The sequence below is a fragment of the Pelodiscus sinensis genome, chromosome 1, assembly GCF_052426305.1.
Source record: "Pelodiscus sinensis isolate ZL-2025 chromosome 1, ASM5242630v1, whole genome shotgun sequence".
In the NCBI taxonomy this organism is placed as follows: domain Eukaryota; kingdom Metazoa; phylum Chordata; order Testudines; family Trionychidae; genus Pelodiscus; species Pelodiscus sinensis.
The window spans coordinates 146,965,039-146,977,321 of record NC_143052.1 but is presented as its reverse complement, the minus strand read 5'-3'; the positions used below and the strand labels follow the sequence as shown (position 1 = coordinate 146,977,321).

Sequence of the window (12,283 nt, the reverse complement as noted above, 5' to 3'; positions counted from 1 at the left end):
CCAGTCCCTTCAAGATGTATTGGCTAACCACCTTATGTGTGTGACCCAGGAGCAAACATTTGAAATCCAGGTATAGAACTCATAACTTCAAATGCAAAAAAACTATTGACACCTCACTTGGTACACTCTGTAAAACATTTCTTGCAGTTACATAACACTGATAACACGTGGTCATATTTTATTTAATTATATATCACATGGTCATATTTTAATCAGATGTCACAATGATATAAATTACAAAGACATTATTTTATATGTATTTTAGGGTGTGTACATTAAAGCTGGCATAATTTATGTACTTGGCTTACTGGTGTGGAAGAAAACATTGTTTTTACTTTGAGTTTGTAAGCAACAAGTAGCCAGAGGCAGTTTTATTACGAGCTGCAGCAAGGGAAAAACTGGTTTGGATGGGGGGGAGCCCCCCCCACCCTCCGAGGCAGATCTTCGAATACAAGCAGTTATGAAGCAGTTTATATACTGTTTATTAGATATAATAACAATAACAATTAGTCTTTTTTTCATTACAAACACCAATGGCTAACAGTTATTTAGTTTTACCCAGATGGTCCTTATTTTAAGGTTCCTGCCAGAGTTCCCATTTTATTTTTATTTCCGTATGGAGGCGAGAGGCAAAGGCAGCGTCTAATTACAGATCTTGCATTGTCAGGCCACAGACTTAGCCTGACTTTTGCTTTTTTGTTAACAAGACCAAGATGGCTGCACACAAATTTCCTTATTCCCTTTTCCTGCCTCCACACTGGTGAGGTAGGCATCTTGAGGGCTTCAAGATATAAGCTTCTTTTTTCTTCATTTTAATTTTTCCTTGTGTTCTTTTCAAGTATCAAAATTTGTCTAGCCTTCCAGCCAGTTTAGAACAGAATTGTAATTAAAACAAAATAATTACATTGCCAGGATGGAAGGACATTTCCCCTTGTTCTTATAGCCTGAGACTTTAACCTCTCTTTTTAAATTTGGCTTTTGGATCTGTGTAACTGCCAGGTGTACTTTGCAGTCGGAAGTGCATTCTTTCTCTTTTCTCAAAGCTGATCTTTAGAGACTTTCTGAATTAAATTCAAGGGAATATTCTGATTGACTGAGCTCTTACCCCTGTGTGTGCAGGTGGGCAGAAGATAAGGTAAGAGAGCAATTTGGAGAGGTCTAGGGGGAAAGGAAATATTTGTAATTTGTCATTTTGAAACAAAATTAAAATAAAGAATCATAATACTGAACTAACAAGTATACCTATCTCCACCCATGATCACTTTATTTCATGCTCCCCTTTCTCCATTTCCTAACTGGTACATTAACTCTTAGATTGTAAAGTATTTGGGGTCCAGGATTTTATTTTTGTACATCTGACTGAGAGACATAGACCACATTGTGGGTAGTAAATGAATAAGAGTACTAGTTTGAATTTTTTGTTTTACTTACATCATTGGATATTCACTTATGATATTCCACACCACCAAGTGAGTTCTATGATATTCCCATCATGAAGCTGTTTTCTAGAAGATAACTGCAGTTACCAGATATAGCATATCTTGACTTGCCTTAATTGATTTTACCTTCTAAAAGAGTGTAGGTTATACATTAATTTAAACCTTCTTAACCTGTGTAAAGGATCTTATGCTTTATCTGTAGTGAATTTTATTCTGGATTTTTGTACTCCAGCTGGCTAATGTTTTGCTGATTTGCTAAAATGCCAACCACTGAAGCCTATTGTAGTAACTACACATACAGATAAAATTGTTTAGAGCCCTAAATCACTATTTGGCAATTCCTTTTGTTTGTGTGTGTTTGTATTTCCCATGTTGTAGGAGACCAGTTTACTGCTATTGCTACCATCATCATCCTGCTATAGAATTAACAATAAATCTGTCAAATATTCAGTGTGCAGTGAATACAAATATTGAAAATTAGAAGGGATTACTGAAGAGGAAGACGTGGTTTGTTTTTTGGATTGTCAGTGTGATTTTGGCATACATCACTGTTAAATAGGGATAATGAATAGCTGTGCGATGTGATCATTGAATAGCAGTCTGCATTTTATTGGAATTAAAATCCATATTTTCTGTATTTCAGTACTAGATATAAACATGCATTTGGGGAATTTACAGTTAGCCTGGTTTTGGCAGGGTCAGCATCATAGTTGAAGCTGTTATTTATAGGCTAGAGAGAGTTCTCTTTTTTTTTCAAGCTGATTTTAATTTTCTAGGTTACAAGAAAAATGAGCAATTACCGGAGTATAAATGAGATTAATGTTTAAACTAGATCATTCTCATATGCAGAGTTCAACTGAACAGCAAATTTGGATTTGAGAAGAATCTTTCTTTACAGGGCATGTGGTCAGCAGACTTCTGAGTGGCATTTACCTTCCTCTAGAATATTAAACATATATCCTACTAGCTGGAGTTACCTGGCGTTGCTCAGTCCTGCTCCCCGCCGGCTGATTCGCTTCCCCGCCCCGCCAACCTGCTTTCTGCCGACCAGTTCTCCTCCTCCCAATCTCCCCTGGCCAGCTCCACTCCTGCTGGCCACCCCCCCAGATCTTCCCTGGCTAGCTCCTGCCCTCAATCTCCTCCCCCACCTGCTCTGCTTCCCACCGGCCATCCCCTCCCGATCTCCCCCAGCCAGCCCCACTGCCCTCGCCCCCCTCCCGACCAGCCCTGCTTCCCAGCCCCCCCTTCCTCCCGGCCAGCCCTGCTTCTCTCCCAGCTGGTTCCTCCCCCCCCCCCACTCTCCCACCCCTCCTCTCCCCCCCACACCAGTTTTTTTTGTAAGACTACTTGGTAACTGTAGCCGCGGGGGAGCAGGGTGGATGCCCAAGCCGTTGTGTGTGTCGGGCGAGTCCTGGACGGTGCTTGCGGGCTGCAGGCAGTGGGCACGTGACCTTGGGTGGGTGGGGCTGCCCCTGCAGTGCAGTGCAGCAGGTTATTTTTTATTTTTACAGGTTGAGATCAGGCTCAATCGGGTCCAAAAGTACCTTAAAACCTTCTCCTGGAGGAAAGGTTATCCCATAGAAAGTTTGGTTGCGGTAGGTCTTATAGTGTCCAAGTTATTAGAGCACAAACATTCTCCTTTATATATTAGATGAAACAATCTAATGTGCATTGTGAGAGAGGTGCTGTACTTACCACTGTATGGTGCTACCCCCAGCAATTCTAGGGATTAGCTCTGTCAGGCGGTTGCCCTCCGTCTCCCTGTCCACCTCCATTGCTGACTTTAAGAACTTCATGACTCACCCTCTGGCCAGATCACTCAGAATTTGTTTAACCTTTGGGGGTGTTTTTGAAAGTCCCTTTCCACAAGCAGCATCAGGCAGTGTTCAAGCCCTCTGCCCTGACTCTGTCACTCCAGTGGCGACTCTGCCATCAATGCCACCTCTCTGAAGCAGGTGGTAGCAGAATTCAGACCCACACTAACTACTCTGGTTCCAGTCCAGAGCACTAGAGTGGACAGTGAAAATTCTTATTGCTCTCCCCCGAGGACTTCTTCCTCCCATACTTCATCTTCTCTTCTTCTCACTTACCTTAGGTGGGAGGACTATGCTTCATCCATGCTGCTCCCTCTCACATTATTTTAAGCTTCTTGGCTTTAAAGAAGGCCTGCCTGTTACTTCACAGATGACCTTTTGCATTTGCTTCTTCCAGCTTTAGATTTCACCCCTTTATAGCAGGGGTGGGGAACCTGAGGCCCAGGGGCTGGATGCAGCCCTCAGCTTGGCTGGATCTGGTCCCCGAGGCTCAGTGCCTTTCTCTAGCATTTGGGAGCCCATGCTGGTGCTTCACTACCTGCTACTCCCCCGGGGGGCTGGAGTGCACAAAATCTACTAGGCTGAGCCCCCCCCAGTGCAAGGAAAATGTGGGGAGTGTCTTTCTCTTTCTCAGTCGGGGGCCACAGTAAGGTTTTTTTTTTCTGCTTTCATTTGTGTGCAGTTCACGACTGATTTTTCTGTGGGTCAGCAGCCCCCCAACCCAAAAAAGGTTCCCCACCCCTGTTTTACAGTCTAACTGATGTTTTGGCCCAGTTGACCTAATTCATCTCTTGCAGGGGTTTTGTGGGTATGGGTGGTAGGTAAATGGCTGGCTGGACCCCACCTGGCCCTGCCTCTCACCTGGAGCCTGGATAACCCTGTCCCCATGGCTGCCTGCTCACCCCACCCATCCTTGGAGCACTGGACAGCCTGGTGAGATGACTTGCCATCTCCCTGTTTGCAGGATAGGAGGTGTGCAATCCCTCCCTTCCCCCAGCCTCTGAGTGCAGGGCTGGCGGGTGGCTCATGACATCCGCAGCACCTAGGCACTGTGTGGTCCCAGCCACTTTAAGCCCCGGCTACCTTGTCCCAGCCCTAGCAGCATGAAGAGGAACAGCCTCCCTGAGCTAGGGCCAAGGGGGAGGGGGAAGGGCAAGCAGGAGGCAGCTTGGGAAGGAGCATGGACAGGGCCTCACCAGCCCATTTGGGGAGGCACAACCTTCTGCCTATGAGATGTGCCACCCATGAAGTGCCAAGTACAACTCTTCTACATTACCAGTTTGCAGGGGAGTCACATAGGTGTGAATCAGTCCTTTCTAGATTTTGAGGCCTGTAGACAGAGAGGAAGAAATCATATAAACCAAGCAGTGGAGAGGGGTGCCATATGCCTGTTTACACACACATATTTTATTCCAAATAAAACATGTTCTGTTTTCCCCTTACCTAGGAAGGTCATCAGCTAACACTCTCAGAGAAATCAGCTAAACCTTTCTGTTCCTTTGTGGAAGATTATTAGGAAACAGAGACAGGACAATCTTCAAGTAATCTTAGTAGCTCTGACTAAGTCTTCTCAGGATATGTCTGCACTACGGGAGAAGGTTGAATCTACTATGGTTGATTTCTGGGCACCCAATTTTGAGAAGTTGAAGGTCAGTGTCCTCACTGAGGAAAAATCGAATGGAGTCCAAACTAGTGCATCCCCATTAGGGAGCTTTCCATCGACTCACAGGGCGATGCACCATGGGTAGCTTTGCATTCTGGGCTATGCTTATGGTGCTCACTGAACCAAAACTGTGCAGCGAGTAGTCATGAGTTCATGTTACCAGCATCCCATAATGCACTTGTCTAATCCCCTCCCTTCCCCTCGCATGAGATCAGTGGGAGGAAATGTGCCTTTTTATGTCCTGGTTACTTGAGCAGATGCCAGAGCAGTGCAGGCACGGAGCTTGGTTTACAGCAAATCATTGTGATGCTCATGTGTGTCATGGTGCACCTAAGGGTGCAGTATTTGGAGAGCATATGCATGTACTCCTTCAGGAAGAGAATGAGGATGAAGCTCGGCCTGGAATGGAGGCATGGCTCACGCAAGGCCTGGCGCTGATGCTAGCACAGCCACCAGTCAATCCTGTGGACATAGTGCAATGCCGGTTCTGGTGTCGTGAGACAAGCTCAGACTGGTGGGACTGCATTGTCGCTGCAGAACTTCCAAATATGCAAGGCCTCGTTCTTAGAACTTTGCAAATGGCTTTCTGAGGTGCCAGAAAACCCGAATGAAACTCTCTGTGGCTGTCGAGGTGTGTGACTATTACCTTATAAAAGTTGACAATGCCAAACATCCCAGTCAGTGGGGAATCAATTTGGAGTGGGTAAAACTACAGTGGGGCCTGCTGTTATACCTATAGCCAAGGCGATCAATAATATTCTGCTATGGAGGGTGGTGACTCTGGGGAATGTGGATACCATAATGGATGGCTCTGCTGCAATGGGTTTCCCTAACTGCGGTGGGGAGATATAGAAGGAACACACATCCCCATCTTTATCCCCAAACACCTTGCCGCAGAGTACATAATCCACAAGGGGTATTTCTCCATGGTGTTGCAGGCACTGGTGAATCACAAGGGCCATTTCACCTATATCACTGTGGCGTGGTCAGGAAAAGGTGTATGATGCCAACATCTTTAGGAACTCCTGCCTCTTCAGAAATACACAGAGTGGCACTTTTTTCCCCAGACAGGAAAGTCAGAATTGGAGCGTTGGAAATGCCTATCGTGATCCTTGGATCCAACCTACCCCTTGCCTCCCATGGCTCATGAAGCTGTATATGAGCAACCTGAACCCGAGCAAAGAGGAGTTCAACAACAGGCTGAGCAAGTTCAGAATGCTGGTTGGTTGATTGTGCATTTGGACATTTAAAGGATAGGTTTAGGAGTCTCCTGACTCAGTTGGATCTTGGCAAATGCAATGTTCCCTTTGTGGTGGCAGTCTATTGTATGCTCCATAATCTGTGTGAGAGCAAGGAGGAAACTTTTCTGGTAGGGTGTAGGGGACTGAGGCAGAGCACCTAGCCAGAGGGTTTGAGCAGCTAGACACTGGCACAATGATGAGGGCAACTGCAAGGGGCGGTGCAAATCAGAGAGGCCTTGAAGGACAGTTTTATGCATGGCCAGTTTTGAGACTCTTCCCTGTGGCTCTCAAAGTTGCCCCTGGATTTCCTGTGTTTACCTTTAATCTCCCATCCCACCTCTGCAGTTTAAGCAGTAGAGACCATTATTCAAACAGGAGTTTTTATTTGGGGAAAATAGCAAGGAAATAAAAGAACTAGGAACGCGAAGGTGTTCAGGAATGTCTGTGGGACTGGTTTTTGCCTCCCAAGGTCTTGGAATGTACAGTTGCCCTGGCTGCCCCTGTCAATCCTGGGAGTGGAAGCAATGGGGCTGGGGGAGGAGGGACCGAGGGTGTCAGATGAGGTTCTAGGAGGAGGCCCTCTCCAGACATGAAGTTAGGCACTACATCACAGTGGTCAGGGAGGCAAACATGGTGTTCTGCTGCTCCCTGGCAGCTCTTTTCTCCTGTAATTTCACAATCTGGTCTAGGTGATCTGCTTGCATCTCCTCCTCAAGGGAGTTCATGTAGTTCATCTGCTCCTGGAACATGTCCTCCCTTGTCTGCGTTCGTCTGCGGATCTGAGGCTGGCAGGCAGATGCTGTCAGAGGGGGAGTACACTGCAAGATGGCTGCTGTCCTGGCTACAGTGAAAAGTTCCAAGGGCAGACGTTACAGGAGATATGTTGTTAAGCCTAACCCTAATCTGTTAGCCTACACCAAAGGTTTCTGTAAAGACAATGGAGATGTGTTCCGTGCAAGGCCAAATGTTTGCTATAAAGTGGGAACTTTACAGCAGGTGTGCAGACTTTTCAGGTGAGCATCAGGGGACATTGAGCTCAGAGGCAAGAGGCATGCCAGGGCAGAAGCCTTCAGGCAGGAGAGAGAGGACGGGAAAAGGCAGCTTCCTGCTGTGTCCGGCACATGACCTCCCGGGGAGAGTGCTAGTAACTTCCCCATCTCCTTCATCCAGGTTGCCATGTGAAATATCAGTCTTCTCCAAATCCCATAAAGTGATCGGAAATGGATGCTGAGTGAATGTGGCCCAAAACCTGGGCCTTATGCTGCTTTGTGGTTCAGTGATGTCAGACTAGTTGCTGGTGGTTTGGCATGGGAGAGTGTCCTACCGCAGAGGATGGAATGAGGACTGGCCTCCCCAAAAACCTTGTGAGAAGAATTAAAGAGTTCCTATCTGAGAGCTTCATGGAGATGAGCAGGCGAGACTCCTACTCCATGTGCAGACACATTAATGAGCTGTTCTGTGCCTTGTACCACACCTCATATCCCGCTTGTAGTTAGAAAAAGTTTGTGAACTCACCAGAAGTTCCCTCCTAGGGATAGGTGCTGGACTGGGAGATATCCTGGGAAGAGGGGACCGGCTTCAGCATCATGAACAGGTCTGGTTCCTCCTCCTCCTCCTCCGCCATCACATTGTCCTTCCTGCTGATTCCAGGCATGTCTTGGCCGCACTGCACAGTCATGCTAGGGAAGCTGGCTGGACCCCTTCCCCCCAAAAATTGTGTCCAGCTGTTTGTAGTAGCAGCATGTTTGAGGTGCTGTACCAGAGAGTTTGTTGACCTCCTTCACCTTGTGGTAGGACTGCCTTAGCTCCTTGATCTTGCCTCAGTACTCCTAGGCATGCCGAAATAGCCTTTAACCACCAGGGAGTTTGCAATCTTGCTGTAAATGTGTGTTTCTTGCTGTAAATGTGTGTTTCTTGCTGGTTTGGAGCTTGGCGAGAATGGATTCATTTCCCCATGCCTCGATGAGGTACAAGATCTCTTGGACACGCCACACTGGCACTCTTCTGTGCCCCGGGAAGCTGGAGCCTGTGGGAACAGAGGTATTCAAAGTCATTGCAGTGTTACTGGAATGGATCAAAGTCATGTTCACCTGTGGCATGGTGAGCTCACTCTGAGATGTGCTTGCAACATTGGCCACATGGGAAATGCAATTCAGCTTTTCCTGGGGCTTTTTCTGTTCACCTGGAGAGCAGTAGCAGCACAAGTTCAGGTTGGAACAGGGAACTTCAGGAGGCCTCTCAAAGCCAATAACCTCAACTTTCACCCAACGCTGTGTCTACACTGCTGTAATTGTGACCATGCAAGTTAGGGAATAGTGGTGCTCCTCATGAAAAGCAGGAGTACTGAAATTTACTTCAGTGGCCCTTGAAGTCAATGCGACAGGCTTTGTAGTCTGGATGCTCACTTAGAAAATCAACCATATGCAGCTAAATTTGATGTAAAGTTTTAGTTTAGACCAGGCCTCAGTGTTTGCAGCATTATTTTCTGGTATCAGTTTGTCTAAACCTATGATTTTCAGGCTGAAGGACCATTTCTCCACCCAGATCCGAAGTCTTAAGTCAAGTAGTATAGATACTCAACTGCTAATGGACTCCTTACCTGTTCTCTAGAGTTTCAAAGCATTTTTCTGGAGAGTAGAAAGCTCTGTGTTAAATAGGATGTTTCTGCTGGGATCCCTCACAAAACAAGCTCTTTCTACAATTCTTTCAGTTTAGACTTATTTCTCCACCCCGGGAAGTCTTGATTGTCATTCAGTTCTATCAGAGAGCTTCTAGCAGGCATCATCCTGTGTTTGTACAGCCTGCAGCTCTGCTCAGCTGTCCTTCTCAGCAATTGGTATCTTGAATTTTTTAACTTGATCTTCTCTTCCATGCTTTCCTCATTCCTTATTTCTCTTTTTGCCTGCCTCTGGCTTTTTGAGATGCCCCGAACAAGTCTTTGGAGACTGGCACAGATCAAGTGGCCCACTCTAAAGCACTTCTTTTTTGTGTGTACATAATCCCTTGCCAGGCTGAGGTGGCTTCAGCGCATTCAACCTACAATTTTTTATGTTTTCTTGCCTGTGCTGCTGATTTATATCATGAAGACAGACTCAAGATAAGAGCAGCAATGGTGAGAACCCCCCACGTCCAGCTTCAGGACCCCCTTCTTCTTTTCTAGCTACTTGTAACTCCATCTCTATGCAATGTGATGGTTTATATGTGTACATTTATGGAAGTGAATTTTGAGGGTATAATTATCTGTTCTCTTGGATTATCAGTTTTATACTTTTATATGTATGTTTTTAATTGTACCGTTCCTTGGTATTCGTGCATAGTCTAGTATCAATCTTAAAGTTCACAAATACTCGAGTTTTTAATTTAAAAATTTAAATGACAACCTTCTGAAAAAATCATGGTGTATGAGCTGACTTGATTCTGTTCCTAAATACCTGCATAATTAACTCCAAAGTGACAAGTAGTCCTGTAGTTCCTTATAGACTAACAGATGTATTGGAGCATAAGCTTTCGTTGGCAAAGACCCACTTCGTCAGATGCATGTAGTAGAAATATCCAGAGGCAGGTATAAATATGCAGGCCAGAAATAACGAGGTTAATTCAATCAGGGAGGATGAGGCCCACTTCTAGCAGTTGATCTGGAGGTGTGAATACCAAGAGAGGAGAAGCTGCTTTTGTAGTTAGCTGGCCATTGGCTAGCTAACTACAAAAGCAGCTTCTCCTCTCTTGGTATTCACACCTCCAGATCAACTGCTAGGAGTGGGCCTCATCCTCCCTGATTGAATTATCCTCGTTATCTCTAGCCTGATTCTGGCCTGCACATTTATACCTGCTTCTGGATATTTCCAGTACATGCATCTGACGAAGTGGGTCTTTGCCCACGAAAGCTTATGCTCTAATACATCTGTTAGTCTATAAGGTGCTACAGGACTACTTGTCGCTTTTGCAGATCCAGACTAACATGGCTACCCCGCTGATACTTAACCCCAAAGTCTATTTTATTCTGTCAAACAGTAAAGAATTGCAGCCAATAGAGGCAAATTATACTGCACAGGTTTAGGCTGGCTCCTCAGCTGATGTACTGTAGCTAAGGATCTGTCCTTCTATTGGTTATCAACACTGGATTTATCAGCACAGTAGGCTCGCCTTCAGTTGAGAAATGTAAGGGTAAATGGGAGTCGCAGAAGACATTATAGCCTATATCCTGTGTGTTTGAAAGGGAAAAACTTTTCTCTAACTGTCTCTTTTAGGAAATACTTGCTCCTTATTGGGTTTTAATACACTCAAATAACATTGCTCTACAGCCAAAATGCTTCTGAAATAAATGTAGTCAAACTTTACTAATTCTGGGTCACTGAGAATGAAAATGATGCTTAAAATTGTTGATTGGCTCTAGTTTTCAAGATATGCTATTGGGTCAGTATATACGACCCTTGACTTGCAAATGGCGGAGGATAAGTGAGTTATAAAGGGAAGGGATCTCAATTTAAACCAGAAATGACTAAAATACATCTTTGACTGGATCTATGAATAAATCTATGACTGGGTTTAGACAGTACTTGCTTTTTAGGCAAAACAATGAATGATGCAATCTGAAGCTGGTATTGCGTCATACATTATATGAATTGCATCATGTTATTCCTAGAAGTCATGGATGTTTTGCTTCATAATGGCAATGTTTTGCCATCAATTCCAGTTGGTCATGCAGGAAGGAAACCTAAGACAGAATGAAACAACTTTTGAGGTGCATAAACTATGACCAACATCAGTGGCAGTTTTGTGGCGATTTGAAGGTTGTTGCTCTCTTGCTTGGTCTGCAGACTGGATACACAAAGTACTGCTGTTTTCTCTGCGAATGGGATAGTCGTGCAAGAGATTCCCACTACATCAAGATAGATTGGCCACTCCGACAGCCATTGGAGCCTGGGAGGAAAAGTGTTCAGCATCCACCACTTGTTGAATCCAGGAAGATTTTGTTACCACCCTTACACATTAAGCTGAGTCTGATGAAGAACTTTGTCAAGGCCATGGACAAAACACAAGCAGCTTTCAAGTACCTCCGTGGAAAATTTCCAAGGTTAAGTGAAGCTAAGATAAAGGAAGGTGTCTTTGTTGGTCCTCAGATTTGTGAACTTCTTCGAGATGATGCATTTGACCATGCACTGAGTTGCAAGGAAAAGACAGCATGGAAAGCCTTCCAGTTAGTGGCAATAAATTTTCTCGGAAACAACAAGGCAGACAACTACAGGTTGTTGGTGGAAAACCTCCTCAAGGCATACAAAAGCCTTGGTTGCAACATGTCACTAAAGATACATTTTTTTGCACTCTCATCTAGATTTTTTTCCACCGAACTGCGGAGCAGTTCGCGACGAGCACAGTGAGCGATTTCACCAGGACATTGCAACAATGGAGAAACACTATCGGGGCAAATGGAGCCCATCAATGCTTGCAGACTATTGCTGGACAGTGACAGGAGATGCTCCATTTAATGAATACAGGAGACAAGACAAGAAGCGCCGAGTAGACCCTGAATAGGACTAAACTATATACATAATAGTTTTTTGCCTTTTGTTTAATAATAAATTTTATTTATATAACCCTTTTGCTGATTTTTAAAGTGTTACAAACACAGGACAGGTGAAATATTATCATGTAAAGCAACCATAAACACATGAAAAGACCTAGGTTTACAATTTATGATTAAAACTCTACTATCTACACAATATACATAGATGTAAAATGTAAAAACTTAAATATCTTGGAAACAGTAGCCAATCAGTTGTTTTAATTGTCATATTTGAATTTAGCACATCAAAATACATATTAAATAGCATATTTTATCTCTGAAGCAGACGACATTGAAAAAATTGTAGACCAGTGTAATTAGTCATGTTTTAACACGTTCACTAACACGCATATAAATTTTAATGTAACAGGACATCAGTGTTTCACACAATTGGCATCAAATGTGTGTGTAGTATCTACACATTTACAGTTGTGTTAGCTAAGATAACTAAAATTTAACTGTATGGAAAGGGTTTAATCAATGACAGAATGATGGGGCTGATTAATAGAGTCCTCCGGTGTAATGTGTCTGAATATCAGATGAACATATGTGTGGCTCAAGAG

At 44.4% G+C, this 12,283-nt stretch overlaps 1 protein-coding gene across 7 annotated transcripts in view; it reads left to right on the top strand.

The window, feature by feature from the left end:
- STXBP5L (syntaxin binding protein 5L) overlaps window positions 1-12,283 on the top strand; it is a 451,312-nt gene that overhangs the window by 162,534 nt on the left and 276,495 nt on the right. The window contains exon 1 of one of the 7 annotated variants that reach the window (XM_089772232.1): window positions 716-1,135. The exons of 5 other annotated variants lie outside the window; for them this stretch is intronic. The gene's annotated coding sequence lies outside the window, so the exon portion shown is untranslated. Of the gene's footprint in view, window positions 1-715; window positions 1,136-12,283 lie in introns of those variants that run through there. One more of the 7 variants, XM_089772229.1, reaches the window with a different exon arrangement.